Here is a 16,463-nt window from a genome sequence, read left to right as displayed (position 1 = left end):
TTGCGGCACCAGTACCAAACCCAGTCCTGCTGGGCTCTGAACTACGAGCCCTCTTGCCACTGGGGCTCCAAGCTGGGACTCCCTGGTCCAGGAACACCCATGGTCCTGCCATACCATGGATGTTGCCTGATGAGGGAGTTCCTGTTTTGGGAGGTCCAACCTGTATACAAAAATGTAAATAAATATTAAATCCACTCAGCTCTAACACTAACATCTTGTGACATCTTGTGGCAAGTCACTTAAGGGACACTGGTTAGCCTTAAAGTTTTTTATATATACTTATATACTTTGTTACTACCTCTGTGGAATGAGAGAGACCCCTTCAGGACTTTTGGGCTCTATCTGGAAGGAGAGTGGGGTCTAGTGGGTTACAGCAGGGGGCAGATACATTTCAGCACTGTATAAGAACATCAAATGGCCATACTGGGTCAGACCAATGATCCATCTAACCCAGTATCCTGTCTTCCAACAGTGGCCAATGGCAGGTGCTTCAGAAGGAATGAACAGAAGAGGCAATCATCATGATCCATCCCCTGTCACCCATTCCCAGCTTCTGGCAAACAGAAACTAGGGACATCATGGGTACATCTAAACTACATGCCTCTGTCGGCAGAGGCATGTAGATTTGTTTTTTTGGCAAAGGCAAATGAAGCCGCGATTTAAATGATCGCGGCTTCATTTACATTTACATGGCTGCCGCGCTGAGCCGACAAACAGCTGATCAGCTGTTTGTCGGCTCGCGCGCTAGTCTGGACGTTCCCCCTGTCAACATCAAAGCCCTTTGTCGGCAGCCCCGGTAAACCTCATTTCACGAGGAATAACGGGGCTGCCGACAAAGGGCTTTGATGTCGGCAGGGGAGCGTCCAGACTAGCGTGTGAGCCGACAAACAGCTGATCAGCTGTTTGTCGGCTCAGCGCGGCAGCCATGTAAATGTAAATGAAGCCGCGATCATTTAAATCGCGGCTTCATTTGCCTTTGCCTATGTGTCTAATCTACATGCCTCTGCCGACAGAGGCATGTAGTCTAGACACAGCCCATCCCTGCCCATTCTGGCCAGTAGCCATTGATAGTCCTATCCTTCTTGCACTTATTTTGTTCTGATTGGAACCCTGTTATACTTTGGGCCTTTCTGCCATCTTCTGGCAAAGAGTTCCACAAGTTGACCATGAAAAAACAATTAAATGTGTTTGTTTTAAATTTGCTGCCTATAAATTTGATTGGGTCAGATTCTTGTGTGGTTAGTGAAGAAGTAAATAACATTTGCTTATTCTATTTTTTCCATACTGTTCATGAATTTCTAGACATCTAACATATCCCCCAATACTTTAGTCATTTCTTTTCCAAGCTGAAAAGTCCCAGTCTTGTTAATCTCTCCTCATGTGGAATCTGTTCCTTATCCCCTAATCATTTCTGTTGCCCTTTCTGTACCTTTTCCAAATCCAGTATATCTTTTTAGATGAGGTGAACAGATCTGCATGCAGCATTCAAGATGTGGGTATACAATGACTTTATAAAGAGGCAATATGATATTTTCTGTCTTTCTAAATATTCCTTTCCTAATGATTTCAATTATTCTGTTAGTCCTTTAGTTTTTAGACTGCCACTGTACACTGAGCATATTTTTTTCAGGGAACTATCCACAATGATTCCAAAATCTCTTTCTAGAGTGATAACAGCTAATTTAGACTCCATCATTTTTGTATGTATAGTTGGGATTATGTTTTCCATGTGCGTTACTTTGCATGTATCAACACTGAATTCCATCTGCCCAATCACCCAGTTTTGTGAGATCCCTTTGTAACTCTTTGTGGTCAGCTTCGGACTTGACTATTTTGAGTAATTTTGGAGTATCTGCAAATTTTGCCACCTCACTGTTTACCCCTTTTTCAAGTACTCTTATAAATTTAACAGTACTAGTCTAAATGCAAATCCCAGCAGCATAACACTCATTCTTACTCTTTCCCCCCCTATCTTTTAAGTGGCTTACCCGGTGATATTTTCATGATGATCTAACAACCCTTCAGTTACTTGAATGACCAGCCTTTTGTTATTCTTAATCCCCCTGCCGCCCTCTTTTTATAACAAATTCCCTGCCCCAAAGGCAAAGCTGCAAGCAGCTCAAACTCTGTTGCATTTAAGAACTGCCTTTGCAGCCAGGGCATGCAACTTTAAGCAGACCTCAAGTATGAAATCTAGGGGTTTAAACTTTAGGGGGGCTACTGCTTCTAGCCCCTCTTAAATGGCATCCTTGTTATCAGCAGCCCATCTTTCTGTTTTATTTCCCTGTCTTCAGCCCACTTTTTTCTAGCAGCAAATTAAGGTGTCTCTTGATTTCATTTACACTCTTTTCAGGTAGTAATTCCACCTGGCTTTCCACTTACTCTTTTCCCTCAAGTTTAGATTATTTCCCTGTTGCCAGGGTGAAATATCCTTTCCTTGACCCTATGGACCCTTTTCAAAACAGTGAAAACCTCAGTGATCTCACCTCAAAATCTCCTTTCTAATGAGATTCAACCCAGCTCTCCAAACCTTTCCCAAGAATGTGGATTCTGCTCGCCTAGAAGAACATGCCCCGTGTGACCTTCTCCCACTCTGAGTGTAATTATAAAAAAAGTCAGTTCCTGCGATAGGGTTTTTACACAACCCTAACCACTGCTTTCTTTCTGCCTCCCCATCTGCTTCCTTAAACACTCTCAGACCCAACCTTCTCCTCCACAGCTGGCTATCAGATGGAAAGAGGGGAGAAGTACAGACAGGCTGCTGTTCCTAGTTCGTAAGGCAGAGCTGTTGGATTGCTGCCTTAAGCGCCTCTAACCCATGATGCTGAATCCTAAATCTTTAGCTGCACTGGGACTAAAATCCTCTTAACACTTCTTACCTAAAATCCTATGCATTGCACGCACGTATGCACTCACACACAAGAACAGAGCAGCCTTCAGGAGTGGCTCACCACTGGGATTGTGACAAATGACACTCAGAGAGCCCGTTGTGGAAAGTCCCAGAACCATCACTCTTTCAAAGACATAAGAAGCCTGAGATTGTTTTTGGCTGCCCACATGTCAGCATGCTCTTAAGGCGCTTAAGGTCTTCCCTTTATTTATGGGCAATGGAATTACTTGTTGAGATTGGCTTGTTCCTTCTTGCAGGGGACTTTTTGGTGTTTATTTGCTTTATATTTCCTGTATATTCATGTTAAGTCTTATTCATGTTAAGTCTTTACCTCTACTGACCTCACCAGCACGTCAGTGCATGGCCTGGGGGGATTGACCGTGGAATCATTATGGATGACGTTCACCCCTGGGTAGAGGGTCAGTACAAAGCCTATGCATGTATGGTAAGAGGTCTTAATTGCCAGTTGTGATGGAGTGTGTCTGAGATGAGGAGCTGAAACCACACATTGATTTATTCATTGACCTAAAACAGGATTCCGTGTGTTTTGTTCACAGTCCTCTGGATCGCCCCGTGTTTGGGATAATGGAGCAAGGATATGTTAAAGGTAGTTGCCGGTTTTCTCTTCCTTCACCACTCCCGATCGGCTCAGCACTTTACAACGGTTAGTCTCAACATTATTTTCCAGGTGAAGATTTTCCAAATTGACTAATGATTTTGGAAGCCCAATTAGGGACACTTTAAAGAGATTGGATTTTTAGAAACTGCTAAAGCACCCACCTTCTAAAGAAATCAGGCCCCTAAAGGGATCACATTCCGAGACCCCATAACTGAAGCACTCAGAATCTTGACCCCAGAGTACAAAAGTTCTCTAGATGCTTCAAAAATCCCTACAAAGGGAATAGTCCCCTTTCTCACAGAGCTCACAATCTAAGGCCCCAGTCCTGCAATGACATCCACATGGGCTTGGGGGCTGTCTGTGCAGAGCTCATTGCAGGATCCCGGCTATTCCAGCCCTAGGCCTTACACAGCTCTGTCCATGTCCCTTCGTTCTGACCTCTAGCCGGCCTCTGTGCTGAGCCTGAGTTCCTACACACACAGCTCTATCCATGCCTCTCTGTCTTGACCCACAACATGTCCTGCTGTTCCAGGGCTGCAGCCTGAGCTCTGGCAATCTCCTGCCTTGCAGGCTGAACATGAACATCTAGGCCACAATTAGCCCACGCCCTGCAAGCCCAAGTCGGTTGGCACTGGCCAGCTGGGGGTTTCAACTGCACTGTACTCCAGGGTGCGTCTACCCAGCAGGGCTTAACTCGAAATAAGCTACATAAATTGAGTTATATCAATTCCGTAGTTTATTTCGAAATAGCTTATTTTGAAATTGGGAGCATCTACACAGCACTGATTTCAAAATAGAGCACTCTTCCTCTGACGTCCCTTACTCCTCGCACAATGAGGGTTACAGGAGTCGGAGTAAGATGTCCTCCAGCTTGACAGTATTTCGACTTTATTTCGAAATAACTGCCTGCTGTGTAGACGCAGGCTAAGTTATTTCGGAATAACTGTGTAGTTGTGTAGACGTACTCCTGATGACCACTGTCCCTGAACCACCAAGCAGTGGTTTGCAGGAAGTTACATTCCGGAGTGTATGCAGAACCTGAATTTAAATTCCTTTGTACGGAGATTCCCACTAAAAGAGCTTCTGCGCTTAGATGATCAGGGAATGAGAACCCCACAGTGTGTGCACACACATCGTACTAGGTGTAAAGGGGGCAATTGGACCACTGTCTGGCTCATTAAACTGACTGAGTACCAGGAATCTGGTTGGGAGGTTGAGAGAGCTACACAGTAGTTACCCATGTCATATATAGTGACAAACGCTCTCTTGCATGTGTCTGCCAAGTGCATGAAATTAATCTTGCCTCCAGACTCTAGTCTGTGCCTTGTACTTACTAGCCATTCGCTACAGTCAGGAACAACATACACACACTCCGCACTGCCTTAGGGCTTTCTACTGGTCCCCCTCACCACCGTATGTGAGTGCACACTAATAGCAAAGGGAGGGGTCAGCCATAGCGATGTTCAGATTTGCTCAGCCCAGAGATCCCAGGACCACCTAGCCTGATAGGCCGTCTCTGACAGCTGCCAGGCAGTGGCTTCAGACGAGTCCTGCAAATCCGTGCAAGAAACCCTGGAGTGGAATGGTCTAGGATAACCTATCCCCAAGAAAGGTTCTGGCCTAATCCCCAGCAGTCAGAAAGCTGGTTTATGCCTGCAAAGAGAAAGGTTTATATTCCAGCTTTTATATTTTAAATATTTACTATTACAACAGGACATTCTTGATCTCCATGTAAACGCCTGCTCCATTTTGGAACTCTGCTTAGCTCTTGGCTGCAGCAATGCCTAGTAGGCAGCACGTGCTATAGGTCCTGTGGCAAGGGAAAGCGATCTCTTTCCTTTTTTAATGTGTCACTTCTCATTGAACATCCCCTTGCAGACCTGCCGACAGGGAGAGGTGTGGCAAAAAGGGCAGTTGCCCAGAGACCCAACGAGTCAAAGAGGGCTGGGGCTCCCCGCCGCCACCACTGCTACTCGGCTAGAGCCCTGGGCCCTTTAAATCAGCGCTGGAGTGCCACACCACACACTCTATGGGGCTCTGAGGGCTGGAGGGCTGGTGCTCCGAGGCCCCGCCCCTTCTGCCCAAGGCCCCACCCCTTCCAGCAGCACGGAGCTGCCTCTCTACCTTGTCCAGGGACTCACTGATTGCCTCCCCTGTTCTCTTGTTTGGGTGGTAGATGCCTGAGAGGGACAGAAGTGCCTGATCTCCCTTCTCTAGACCATTTATCATGTCTATATATTCCTCAGGTTTAAGGATCTGTGCTGGGTTTCACCAGAGAGATGAATTCCCCAGGCTAGGTGTGTTGAGGGAGAGCAGTAGTCAGCAGAAGCGGCAGCACTGGAGTTGACTGAAGGAGTCCTCTTGGCTGCTCTTTCATTACCACTGACCACCGGTGCCTCAGCCTTGGCCCAGGTGTAGCTTGACCTGTCTCAGCCTGGCCCTCAATGAGGCAGTGACTCTCCATGTGAAAGGCTGAGTGTGGAACCCCTATGGCCCCAAGCAGAAGGTTTCCTCAAGGCATGAGGCAGTGCTGAAGTTGGCCTGGTTGCACCACATGTTCTGAGCAGAAAGCTCAGTGTTAGCCCTCAGCAAATGGAAGACACAGTGGTGGAAATGGTGCCAGCCTTTTCACTCACATGGAGAAGCCCTGGCACGTGCTGGCTTGTATGCCAGGCGCGTATTAATGCCCAGCTGCATGTGCCAACCAGCAGGCACCACCTAATCCTGCTGTTGTATAATGAAAGAGCTTATTGACTGGGGGAACTGAAGGTCGGGGAATGAAAATGGAGCTGGCATCTCCCTGAGTCTGGCTACTGCCGACTGTAGGAGTTTGTCAGAGTTGACGCTTGACTCAGATATCAGAGTGTGTAATCCCATCGGGTCCCTCACCTCTCCTCCCACCTTGGGGCACGGCCAATCCTCTCTCAGGATCCAAAAGCAGCGGGGCACGGTCCTCTTACATTTCAGCTGGCAAACACTGACGTTCGGGGAGGAGGTCCCTACTGTGATAGACATGGCAAGGTCATTACCTCCCACTTTCAGCTCTGGGGGTGATGCGAGCCTGTGATATGCTAGTGATACAGCAAGAACAAAAATTGCTGCATCAACCTCAAACCTATCATGAAACTGGGTGGAGTTGCCTGACGAAATGGATATGGGACTGAATTCTCCCCAGGCTGTATTGATGCCCTTTGCCCCATTAGAGACCTCACTGCCTGTCACCAAGTGGCAGGACCTTGAGAGATAACAAGTATCCTCACCTCGGAGTACAAAGCAAAGCGAATCCCCGAGTTTGTGCTGCCGCATTAGCCTGGAGGAAGAGGCGGGGAAAAGAGCCAAGAAGCTCGATCAGTAGAAGAATGCACAATTCATCCTGTTTCTCTTCTTTCCCTGGGGCTGGGGGATTGGGAGGAGAGAAGATGCAGGAAATAAAAGGAGAAGGGGAAGTGGAGGAGCAGGAATTCACAGAGTGTTTCATTCAAACATGCCACAAGGCTGCACAATAAAACAGCAGCTCTTCATTGTAAGCCAAGTTGCAACTGCCAGCTGAAAGAATGGGCTTTATTCATAAATCTGATCCCTCCGTCCCCTGGCGGCTGTGAGGGAAAGGGAGACACTGGACTGGAAGTGTATTCAGCCCTGGGATACAGAGAAGAGTATGTCACGTCGCCCTGTGATCCCTCACACCCTTCCCATCAGTGTGGGACAGTTACTGAAGAGGTTGGATGGAAGGATGTCACATTCTGATGAAGCCTGCCCTGGCCAGAGCATAGCCATAATTCGAGAACTTTAAGGAGGAGAATAAGGTCTGCGAAAGGCCTGTGAATGTTGATAATCGGATCAATTCAACATCAGCCAGGGGAGGAAGCAGTGCAGGGGGATTCCAAACACCCTGCCTTTGTCTGAAAGTATCTGGAGAAGCTAGGGTGGACCTAGCGACACCATGCTAATACCTTCTGCACTGGGGAGGTATCTAATCCCTGCAGGCAGAAGGGCTTGAGAAGGAGAGGCACAAATATTTCTATCGGTCAGGCGATTGACTAGCTCACACCCAGGGGAATTAGGGACAAGGAGTAGAGAGGCTGGAGACTTCCGTCCTCATGTATAGGCCCGATGCCACATTTCACTGTCAAGAGCCAAACGAGGGACCCCTGCTACCATGCAAATTCTGTTGGGATCCTCGGGCCAGAGTCACTGGTGTCAGGGATTCGGAGCAGGGCCGATGGGAGGGCCTGTGAACTTCCACTGCTTTCAAATCCACCGTGTGCTCCACAGCAGCCTCTTGGGCAGAGCATACTGAGCAGCTAGGCTGCATGAGTCCTTCCTCAGTGGTCCAGGCTTCTCTCCACTGCAGCCACTATCACCCGCGTACAGAACTATGCTTCCCCTCCGTGGTCCTGCTGGCCACGGGGAAGGGGCAGCTCTTGAGATCTGCTGGCTTGATCCTGGGCTGAATTGCTCCTCCTGTTACATCTGGTCTGCACCTCTGTTTTCAGCAAAGCACAGAGTGGGCGGCTAGTTGGTCTCAGGCATGTCAGAGTCTTGTCAGAGGCAGGCCCACCAACCGGAGGAGGGGATAAAGGAGAGGGGGCAATTGACCTGGGGCCTGGTGGTGGCTGGAGCCCCAGGCCCTTCAAATTGCCTGCAGAGCACTCTACCGTGTGCTCTCGGCGGTGCTGAGGGCTGGTAGTGCTGTTGGGGCACTGAAGCACTCTGGGTGGTGGGGAGAGCTGACTGCCACTGTGAGGCCCCGCCCCTTCTGGGAACGCAGAGCCACCCTCCCCACCATGCCTGGGGGCTGCTGAGGCTGTCAGCTCACCTGGTGAGAAGGACTGAATCCTTGGAGTTCCCACTTCATTTGCACACTGTGCTGGACTCCACAGAGTGCCTCCCCTCTCCAAGCACCAGGCTTCGTCTGCTGGGACTCGGCCCTGCCAACACAGGCTACTGCTGTACGTGCACCACGAGTTGCACTATCATTGCCTAGAAAAGCAAATCATCAGGGAGAGAGGGACAAGGAGTTGCCCAGAACGAACAGATCTTTTAGTGTGAGCCAGAGCAGTCACAGTACAATAGTGACTCATTGCACAGCTACCAGGGTTGCACAATGTAGTCAAAGGAGGTAAAATTTGAACACGCGTGAGCTGGCAGCAGCCAGGGAGCTCTTGACAGTGGCGTACTGTGACCCTTCCTCCGGGCACCAGGAACAATTCCAGCGGGTGGAATCTGGCCAGCCACAAAAATGGGGCCAAACAAATGGTCCCCAGATGTTCTGCCTCTTGGTCTTTCCAGCTTCTTAATTTCAAGGGGCAGGCCTGCCAATGGGAGGGGCAAAAGGGGCAATTTCCCCAGGGCCCGGCAGCTGAAAGGTGCTTAGGGCTCCTAGGCCATTTAAATCACCGTCAGAGTGCTGCTCTGCAAGGCTCTGAGGATTCGGGGGTGGGGGGCGCACAGGGGTAGTGCCATGGTCCAAGCAGCACTGAGGGCTGGTTGCCCTGCCCTTTCTGCCCAAAGCCCTGCCTCTTCTAGGGGCATGGAGCCAGCCCCTCCACCTTGCTCAGGGGCCAGCAGAAACCACTGTTCCCCAGTCAAGGCGAAACAAAGCAGAAATTGTGGGCTGAGCATTGCCATTGCCACCTTTCTTTGTTGCGGGCCACAGAGCTCCCCTGTGCAGGATGCTGCAAGGGTAAGGAGGTGTTTGGCATGGATCAGTCCTTGGGAACTGTATACGGGGGGAGAAAACAGCAGAGAGTTGCAGAAACGAAATGGGAAAGCTGCATTCCCACTTTTGCAAAATTCCCGTCTTACTCAGCCAACTAGGCTCACCATGAATCTATCTGCAGCTGGGGTGAAATCCACCCAAATACTGAGGCCCAGTACAAGTCCCGTATACATCTTAAGTCCCATGTAAACCCTCAAGTGATGCCTGGTTCCTTATGCTGGGTCTCTGTACATAGGTAAATTTCACCATTGCTGGATGCTCTGCCTGGCTCATGTTGGCAGACCACCATTGAAGGTAAGGAGAGTGTGACGGGGCAGAAGCGCCCCACACTCTGACCCGCCCAGGGGCCGTATGCCTGGCAGCTCTCCGGACGGAGATGGGAGCCGCTGAGTCAGGCAGCCCGTGGCCAACCGCTCGAGCCGTGCGGCGGTGTGCTGGGTGTTCCTGGGCGGCCACGCCGCAAGGCGCCCGGGCAAGCCAGGGAAGCCCGGTGACGTCACGGTGCGCATGGCGTCACCCAGTAGCCACAACGCCGGGCCGGAAGCGGACCCACACCGGGCCGGGCGGGGCCCCACTGGCGGACAGCGGCGCGGGGATTTAAACCCCGGCTGGCATTGTTGCAGGAGGGGAGCGCGGAGGGCGTCCTCCCCCGAAAGAGGACCACGGATGGGCCCTAAGCCGAGGAGGTAAGCCCCGACTCAGCAGGTCAAACCCAGGTGGGGAGAGGAAGCAGCCCAGGGCGGGCAAAGGGAGCCTGCGGGCTGGCGAGTTAAGGCGGTCGCCCCGCCAGCCGGACAACCTTGCTGTCTGAGTCCTTAGGGCCCTCGGCTGGGGTCCATGAGAGGGGGCGGGCCCAGATCCCCCTCTCCCCATCGCGGGAGGCGAACTGACCTCCGATGCGAAAGAGGCCGGCGAGCCGAACATACAGTTGACTAAGACGCTGAGAGGCGATTGGTGGGGTGACAGGAGCACGGGATTAGGGGGGAGGCGGCAAGGACAACCGCCCCGCAAATGGGGACGTTTACAGAGAGCCACAGGTGCATGTTGGTGGAGAAAAATGGGCCCACAGATTGTGGAGAAGACAGAAAAATCTGCAGCTGAGTTTCCATGATAGTCCTGTGGTTGGGGGGGGGGGTGTCTATTAATAGAGATTCTCTGTGTTGTAGTCAGGAGAACAGGATGGAAATATAAGACAGCTCAGGTGAGACACAATCAAATGAAAAAGAGTCTAACATAGCAGGAAATGGCAGACAGATAAACAGTGACCACTTTTTAAAGTGCTTATACACAAACGCTAGAAATCTAAATAAGATGGGTGAACTAGAGTGCCTGATTTTAAAGGAGGATATTGATGCAATAGGCATCGCAGAAACTTGGTGGAATGAGGACAATCAATGGGATACCATCATACCAGGATACAAAATATATTGGAAGATCAGAACAGGTCATGCTGGTTGGGGAGTGGCACTATACATTAAGGAAATGTAGAATCAAATGAACTAAAATCTTATATGAGTCAAAATGTTCCATTGAATCTCTATGAATAGTAATTCCATGCTCCAATAATAAGAATACAGCAGTAGGGATATATTACTGACCACCTGATCGGGACAGTGATAATGACTATGAAATGCTAAGGGAGATTAGAGAGGCTATCAAAATAAAAAAACTCAATAATAGTGGGGGATTTCAACAATCCCCATCTTGACTGGGTACACGTCACCTCAGGACGGGATGCAGAGATAACATTTCTTGACCTTAAATTACTGCTTCTTGGAGCAGCTGGTTCTGGAACTCACAAGGGGAAAAGCTATTTCCTGTGGTGGGAAAAACACCTCAGCAATACAACACTGTGGCATTTAATTTCAGAAAGGGGAACTACGCAAAAATGAGGAGGTTAGTTAAACAGAAATTAAAAGGTACAGTGACAAAAGTAAAATCTCTGCATGGAAACGTTTCAAAGACACAATAATAGAGGCCCAACTTAAGTGTATACCCCAAATTAAAAAACACAGCAAGAGAACCAAAAAAGTACCACCGTGGCTTAACAACCAACTAAAAGAAGCAGTAACCGATAAAAAAACATCTTTTAAAAAGTGGAAGTCAAATCCTACTGAGGAAAATAGAAAGGAGTATAAACTTTGTCAAATTAAGTGTAAAAATATAATAAGAAAAGCCAAAAAGGAGTTTGAAGAACAGCTAGCCAAAACCTCAAAAAGTAATAGCAAAATGTTTTTAAGTACATCAGAAGCAGGAAGCCTGCTAAACAAACAGTAGGACCATTGGACAATCAAGACGGTAAAGGAGCACTCGAAGATGATAAAGTAATTGTGGAGAAGCTAAATGAATTCTTCAATTCATTCTTCACAGCTGAAGATATTGGGGAGATTCCCAAATGGGAGCCATTCTTTTTAGGTGACAAAGCTGAGGAATTGTTCCAGATTGAGATGTCATTAGAGGAGGTTTTTGGAATAAATTGATAAACTTAACAGTAACAAGTCACTGGGACCAGATGGCATTCACCCAAGAGTTCTGAAAGGACTCAAATGTGAAATTGCAGAACTATTAACTGTGGTTTGTAAACTATCCTTTCAATCAGCTTCTGTACCTAATGACTAGAAGATAGTTAGTGTGATGCCAAGATTTAAAAAGGACTCTAGAGGTGATCCTGGCAATTACAGACTGGTAAGTCTCACGTCAGTACTGGGCAAATTATTTGAAACTATAGTAAAGAATAAAATTGTCAGACACATAGTTGAACATAATTTGTTGGGGGAAAGTCAACATGGTTTCTGTGAAGAGAAATCATGTCTTACTAATCTACTAGAGTTCTTTGACAGGGTCAACAAACATGTGGACAAGGGGGATGCAGTGGATAGTGTGCTTAGGTTTCCAGGAAGCCTTTCACAAGGTCCCTCACCAAAGGCTCTTAAGTAAAGTGAATTATCATGAGATAAGAAGGAAGGTCCTTTTATGGAGTGATAACTGGTTAAAAGACAGGAAACAGAGGGTAGGAATAAATGGTAAATTTTCAGAATGGAGAGGGGTAACTAGTGGGGTCCCCCAAGGGTCTGTCCTGGGACCAATCCTCTGCAACTTATTTATAAATGACTTGGAGAAAGGGGTAAACAGTGAGGTGGCAAAATTTGCAGATGATACCAAACTGCTCAAGATAGTTAAGAGCAAAGCAGACTGTGAAGAGAATCAAAAAGATCTCACAAAACTAAGTGATTGGGCAACAAAATGGCAAATGAAATTTAATGTTGATAAATGTAAAGTAATGCACATTGGAAAAAATAATCCCAATTATACACACAATGTTATGGAGACTAATTTATCTACAACTAGGGGTCTTGGAGTCATTGTGGATAGTTCTCTGGAAACATCCACTCAATGTGCAGCGGCAGTCAAAAAAGCAAACAGAATGTTAGCAGTTATTTAAAAAGGGATAGAGAATAAGACAGAGAATATCTTATTGCCTCTATAAAAAAACATAGTACGCCCACACCATGAATACTGCGTACATATGTGGTTGCCTCATCTCAAAAAAGATATATTAGCATTGGAAAAGGTTCAGAAAAGGGAAACAAGAATGATTAGGGGTTTGGAATGGGTCCCATATGAAGAGAGATTAAAAAGTCTTTGACTTTTCAGTTTAGAAAAGAGGAGACTAAAGGGAGATATGATAGAGGTCTATAAAATCATGACTAGTATGGAAAAAATGAATAAGGAAAAGTTATTTCCTTATTCCCACAATATAAGAACTAGGGATCACCAAATGAAATTAATAGGCAGCAGATTTAAAATAAACAAAAGGAAGCTTTTCTTCACTCAGCGCATAGTCAATCTGTGGAACTCCTTGCCAGAGGATGTGGTGAAGACTAGGACTTTAACAGGGTTAAAAAAAAAAGCTAGATAGATTCATGGAGGTTAGGCCCATCAATGGCTATTAGCCAGGATATGTAGGAATGGTGTCCCTAGCCTCTGTTTCTCTGGAGGTGGGTGACAGGGGAGGGATCACGTGAGGATTCCCTGTGGTGTTCCCTCCCTTTGGGGCATCTGGCATTGGCCACTGTCGGTAGACAGGATACTTGGCTAGATGGATCATTGGTCTGACCCACTATCGCTATTCTTATGTTCTTAAGAATGACGTTTCGTGTCTTGCTCACAACACTCCAGTTAATGCATCCCAGAATCATATTTGCTTTTTTTTCAACAATGTCACACTGCATTTTTTTTTGCAACAGGGTCATATTTAGCTTATGGTCCACTATGATCCCTAGATCCCTTTCTGTAGTACTCCTTCCTAGATAGTCACTTCCCATTCTGAATGTGCGAAACGGATTGTTCCTTCCTAAATGGAGTACTTTGCATTTGTCCTTATTAAACTTTATCCTATTTACCTCCAATCATTTATCTAGTTTGTCCAGATCATTTTGAATTTTGACCCTATTCTCCAAAGCACTTGCAACCCCTCCCTCCTTGGGAATCATCTGCAAACTTAATAATTGTACTCTCTATGCCATCATCTAAATCATTGATGAAGATATTGAACAAAACTGGTCCCAGAACAGACCCCTGCGGAGCCTCACTTCTTATGCCCTTCCAGCATGACTGTGAACCATTAATAACTACTCTCTGAGAATGGTTATCCAGCCAGCTATGCACCCACCTTATGGTAGCTGCATCTAGGTTGTATTTCCCTAGCCTATTGATAAGAAGGTGTGACGGACCGGGCCATGTCTGGGCACAGCTGAGGGCGTCCGCTCAGGGCGAATTGCTCAAATCCGGGGCTCCTTACAGCCCCCAGACTGGTGACCTCCAAACAGGCCACAAACCAGTCTCCGAGCGCTTCAGCTGCCTGCCTGAAGCCTCATGAGCAAAACCCCTCCGACACCCCAGCAATATCCGTGCCCCAGATGGCCCCGGGCCTCCTACACAGGTGGGGGGTCCTAGCACCCAATCCCACCTACCCCGAACAAGTTCTGTCCAGTTCCAAGAAACCAGCCACAGATCCCTGGTCAATTTACCCTCTGGATCTTACCCACAAATCACGCTGGGCCAATCCTTTAGAATCTATATCTAAAGGTTTATTATCACAAGATAGAAAAGCATGAGAGTAAGGTTGTTAAAGAATAGTACGTTACATGCACCGAATCTCCCAGTCCTCGATGCAGGCTCTAGCAGAGATGTTACAGCTGCTGGTTTAAAAGTCCTTGTTGCACATCCTAGCATCAGGATGGGTTCACAGGTCTTTCGGGCTCTTCGATCCCTACAATGCTGCCTCTGGGATGAAGTGCTGAGCTGAGAACAAAATGGCATCGACCACATGGCCTCTTTATACCTCCTTCCTGGCCTCTTCTTGTATGCAGCAGGTCACCTGGTCAGAGGCCAATCTCTGTGTTTCCTGCTGGCTGCTCTCAGGTGACAGCCCCCTTTCTTTGGGTGTGTCCTTGGCCCATCAAGTGCCATTGTCCCACAGTGCCTGGCTAATCAGCCTGTCCATAGCAATGCTTAACCACATTCAGAGAAATATTCAGCTTCCACACAGACTACAGATTCCTACCTACACACACAGACATTATACACTCACATAAATAGCGTACATAAGATCAGCAAACAATAAGCTCCCATTCAATACCCCACATGGCTCCCTTTTATACCAATTTCTGGGGCCAACACCCCCACCTAGGGGTGCAGCAGCGATCTGGCTGCTTCCCTCCAATTCGGTAATGTGACAGAAGGTCATGCGAGTTTTACTGAAGTCTAGCTATACCACATCCACCACTTTTCACTTATCCACAAAACTTGATATCCTATCAAAGAAAGCTATCAGATTGGTTTGACATAATCTGTTCTTTCCAAATCCATACTGGTTGTTACCTATCACCTTATTATCTTCCAGATGTTTGCAGATAAATTCCCTAATTACTTGCTCCATTATCTCCCCTGGTACAGAAGTTAAAATGATTGGTTTTAAGTTTCCTGGCCAGTCAGCTTAACTTCTGCTTTTGCTTTTTCATGCTTCTGCTTCTTCCTGCTTTCAAGCCGAGTGTTCTAGACACATCTCATTGATGTTTTCCTTCCACTCATTCAGCATTCTCTCTTAAACATAAGACAGCTGTTAAGCAATTCAAACCCATCAGGATGTGCACGTTGTTAGACTAAGTAGGGCCTCGAGCCTCAAAGGTAGATAGCTTTCTGGGGGTGAGGTGACTAAGTAATACTGAAGATCTGGGCTCAGGTATATGTATCACTATTCCCCTCCTGCCCCCACCCTGAAAGTTTCTTACTCACTTGTGGCATATTATTTTAAATTAAATTGTGAATCCTTTGGGGGAAGGGGCCCCATCTGCCTGCTTCTCTGTGCAGTGCTAATCCCAACTGGGGAGGCTAAGCATTATCATAATACAAATAAATAACAGTAATTCAAAGATCAATTCTCCCTGCCATTAGTATGTGTTGCCACAAACCCAGCTCTGTGTTCTGATGTTCTTTCTTTGGTTCTCTAACTAGCAGTCTATACTGCTGTCTGGTTAGCTGCCATTATCTGAATGTAAAAGCATGTATATTAGAAAACTGAGCACAATATAGAGGCCCATTGTGTCTAAATGCCAAGCCAGAGCAAAGGATAAAAAAGATCAATGAAAGAGAAAAGACTTCTTGATTCCTAGGTGGTGGCTGTGAGAAAAGCACACAATTAAATCTTTAAACCCACTGTGTCTGGAGAGACTGAACTCTTTGTAGTAGTGAAGTTCCAGCATCTGACTGTACTGCTAGGTCCTGATGTTGCAAGGTAGTTAAACACTTGTTTAAATACTTCACTGAGCTCACTGGGATGCAAGTGAGGCTATTGGTCCTTCAAGAAAGAAATCTCCTTGGAGTGAGGGCCAAAGAAAGCATTAGATGACTCAGAAATAATGGTGGGAACTTATGCCGTAAAGAAAGTGAAGGGATGGAGAGTGACAGCACTCCATTTGCATGTTAACGAAGTAAGCGTGTCGAGATCTGCTTACAGACCAGTTTTCCAGGGAGGGCTGATGACAGAGCAGATAGCATAGCTCTCTGTTCTTTTCAGAATGTGCTTTCAGCGACACCCCTGATTGTGCCCTGGGTGACAACACTACAACTCCATTACCTTTGGTGGGCACAAACTGGAGTACTGGGTTACAGCTTAGCCGAAACTCCAACCTTGCTGCCTATTTGGCTCCTAACCCCATATTTAAGCACCT

The 16,463-nt window shown here is 47.3% G+C and overlaps 1 long non-coding RNA gene across 1 annotated transcript in view; it reads left to right on the top strand.

The window, feature by feature from the left end:
- LOC142827997 (uncharacterized) overlaps positions 1–16,463 on the top strand; it is a 222,580-nt gene that overhangs the window by 116,019 nt on the left and 90,098 nt on the right. The window contains exon 5 of the long non-coding RNA XR_012902861.1: positions 3,448–3,554. This is a non-coding gene — a long non-coding RNA (uncharacterized LOC142827997). The remainder of the gene's footprint in view (positions 1–3,447; positions 3,555–16,463) is intronic.

Source organism: Pelodiscus sinensis, chromosome 3, assembly GCF_049634645.1.
Source record: "Pelodiscus sinensis isolate JC-2024 chromosome 3, ASM4963464v1, whole genome shotgun sequence".
Taxonomy (NCBI): Eukaryota; Metazoa; Chordata; order Testudines; family Trionychidae; genus Pelodiscus; species Pelodiscus sinensis.
Note: the sequence above shows the minus strand (reverse complement) of the source record. Positions and strands in the feature narration are given on the sequence as shown.